Here is a 3,220-nt window from a genome sequence, read left to right as displayed (position 1 = left end):
TTTGTCTCCTTACCTCTCCCTCATTTTACTCAAGCCCTAAGCAACCACTAATTAATGTTTGCTATAAATTGTCTTATTCTAAACATTTCGGACACGACTGAGCAACTGAACCGAACTGAACTGAACTGAAACATTTCATACAAATGGAAAATTGTATATGTGACCTATTGTGATTGGCTGCTTTCACTTAGCATATTTTCGAGGTTCACCCATGACATAGTATGAATCTTCATTCCTTTTTATGAAGGAAGTACTGACTAGTATGCCAGTCTTTGGCTATACCACATTTAGTTATCCATTCACTTGAAGAACATTTGAATTGTCTTACATTTTTGCCTATTATGTACTTGGTGCTGTGGACATTCATGGACAAGTTTGTGTGACCATATGTTTTTTTTTTATTATCAGCACAGAAATTTATTTGAATTCAAGATTATATGGTTATATTTAGAATAATGTAATAATTATCGAAAGCACGTATCATTCTTGGCTTTGAAACAGTTATAAAGGTATACTTTTGAAGTCAAAAATATGTAGTAAGAATGTACAAGGAAGCAAATATATAAAAAACAAGCTTACTAAGTATTGGGAGTTGTACAGAGGGACACACCAAGATAAATGTAACAGAGTCCAAATTATACAACATACCGCAAGGCGTTCTCTTGCTTTATCAACTCCTAGAAAATAAATCAGTAACCTCAGTAATGCATCATCGTTGACTCAATGGATATGAATTTGAGCAAACTCTGGGAGATGATGAAGGACAGGGAAGCCCAGCGTGCTGCAGTCCATGGGGTCACAAAGAGTCAAACACAACTGAACGACTGAACAACGACAGTAATGCAAGAATACTACAAAAGGGACAAACTTTCTGAGGGACATCGGTAGTAATTCACTATTCTTTCCTTTTTTCTATCTCCTTCCCTCAGGGCAGTTTCTTTTCTTCCCTCTAAAATGGGTTTTATTGTATTGAAAAAAATAGGTTTTATTTGTCAATTGTAGTAATTGAAATATGCAACAATTTACTTAAAGATGCTCAGGGATCTTTTATCTTTTGGTTGTCCTGGGTCTTCGTTCCTGCGCTCGGGCTTCCTCTAGTTGCGGTGAGCTGGGGCTACTCTTTGTTGTGGGGCCCGGGCTTCTCGTGGTGGCTTCTCTTGTTGTGGAGCACAGGCTCTGGGTGCACCGGCTTCAGCAGCTGCAGCACATAGGCTTGGTAATTGTGGCACATGGGCTTGGTGGCTCCGCAGCATGTGGGATCTTCCCTGACCAGAGATCAAACCCGTGTCCCCTGCATTGGCAGGGGGAATCCTTATACCACCAGAGAAGTTCTCAAATTTTTGAAAAAGCCAATCAGCTAGTTAGCAAGGGATCATTAGTGGCTTACAGGGAAAAAAATTTCAGGTATTACATATTTGCTAAATAGATTTAAAAAAGAGTAAGCAGCTAAAAATGGGTGAAAAAAATCCCAGGGTTTACTGTGACCTAGACAATTGAAAACAAACAGACCTATTTACTTGCAGAGTGAGCAAGAGAAAGAGGTTCCGAGATAGAGTTTGGTTTCCAACAGTGTCCACTGCCAAAGGTGGACAGACTCAGAATGTCTCCTCTTCTCATAGAAACTGGAACACGGACAAGCAGCTTTTCTTTGAACAGCCCTTTGCACACATCATCCACAGAGATCTGATGGATTTGACTGCCCAGAAAGATTGGTGTGTTTGTGCTAACATTAGAGTCTTGTGCTAATCCCAGATCGTTAACCATGAGTGTTGTTCTGAATCCACCCTGATATTTATTAGGGAAGGGAACTCCATCAATCACCCCAGATATGGGATTATAAGCAGCACTTTACCAATGCTGTCCTGAGCTCACATTTAGGATTTTGGCCGATAGTTTTGGGTCAGGTCCTAACCTGATTCCCAGATTCATAGCATCAGCAGTTTCACTCATACCAATAGCTAACAGTATGTTGTAGCAGATCCTCAGAGCCTGCACAGGCCCACAGGCTTCACAGTACAGCGCATTGGAATCCTTGCTCCCCAGCAACTCTTGGGCAGCAGCAAATTTGTCTGTGACTCCTTCAGTGGCACTAGTGATAAAGAACCCACCTACCAACACTGGAGACATAAGAGACACAGGATTGATCCCTGGGTCAGGAAGATTTCCTGGAGTAAGAAATGGCACCCCGCTCCAGTATTCTTGCCTAGAGAATCCCCATGGACAGGAATCTGGCGGACTACAGTCCATAGAGTCGCAAAGAGTAGGACACAACTGAAGCAACTTGGCACAGCACACCTCCCACCACAAACGTGAGGTCCCCAGACTGAGCAGCTTCCACACCACCAGAAACAGGGGCAACCCTGAAAATTGCTCCCATTTTCTCAACTTCTTTGGCCAAATCTTCCCAAACTATTGGAGAAGGCAATGGCAACCCACTCCAGTACTCTTGCCTGGAAAATCCCATGGGCAGAGGAGCCTGGTAGGCTGCGGTCCATGGGGTCGCTAAGAGTCGGACACGACTGAGCGACTTCACTTTCACTTTTCACTTTCATGCATTGGAGAAGGAAATGGCAACCCACTCCAGTACTCTTGCCTGGAGAATCCCAGGGACGGGGGAGCCTGGTGGGCTGCCGTCTATGGGGTCGCACAGAGTCGGACACGACTGAAGCGACTTAGCAGCAGCAGCAGCAGTACTAGAGTCTGTTAATAGTGAGCCTTACTTTGCTTTTTTTGGAATCCCATTTGCTCCAGAATAAGCTTCTATTCCATTGATACTGGTGGGCAACATTGTAATAATTCTGTCCTTGCCGGCTACATCTGCTGGAGAAGACACTACCTGTTCACTTGCTTCTAGAAATTCTCTGCATGCGTCAGGAAACACATCATAAATAACAAGCAGATAGCCATGTCCGTGGTGTATATATATATATATATATATATATATATTTTTTTTTTTTTTTGCCATGGGATGCCCCATTTGCCTAGTCCAATGAATCCAGCTAGAGCCATTGATGTAGAACACACCACTGCAAGGCTGGCCCCTGCCAGCAACTCCAGTAGGGAGGCTAGAGGCACTCCACAGAGCTATAAGGAGGCTGCCTTGCTGCCCTAGCTCACCCACTCACTGCAAGGGTGCATGGGACATGAGCACTGACATATATTTTCAATTCTATTAGGTATTTACTTATGAGAGGAATTGCTGGGTCATAAGGAGTACATC

At 43.4% G+C, this 3,220-nt stretch overlaps 1 pseudogene; it reads right to left on the bottom strand.

Moving 5' to 3' along the window:
• Window positions 1–1,595: 1,595 nt before the first annotated feature.
• On the bottom strand, window positions 1,596–2,908 carry LOC129652340 (3-hydroxyisobutyrate dehydrogenase, mitochondrial-like; annotated as a pseudogene).
• Window positions 2,909–3,220: the final 312 nt, after the last annotated feature.

Source organism: Bubalus kerabau, chromosome 1 (genome assembly GCF_029407905.1).
Source record: "Bubalus kerabau isolate K-KA32 ecotype Philippines breed swamp buffalo chromosome 1, PCC_UOA_SB_1v2, whole genome shotgun sequence".
Taxonomy (NCBI): Eukaryota; Metazoa; Chordata; class Mammalia; order Artiodactyla; family Bovidae; genus Bubalus; species Bubalus kerabau.
The sequence above is the reverse complement of the archived record's forward strand: the minus strand, read 5'-3'. Positions and strand labels throughout refer to the sequence as shown.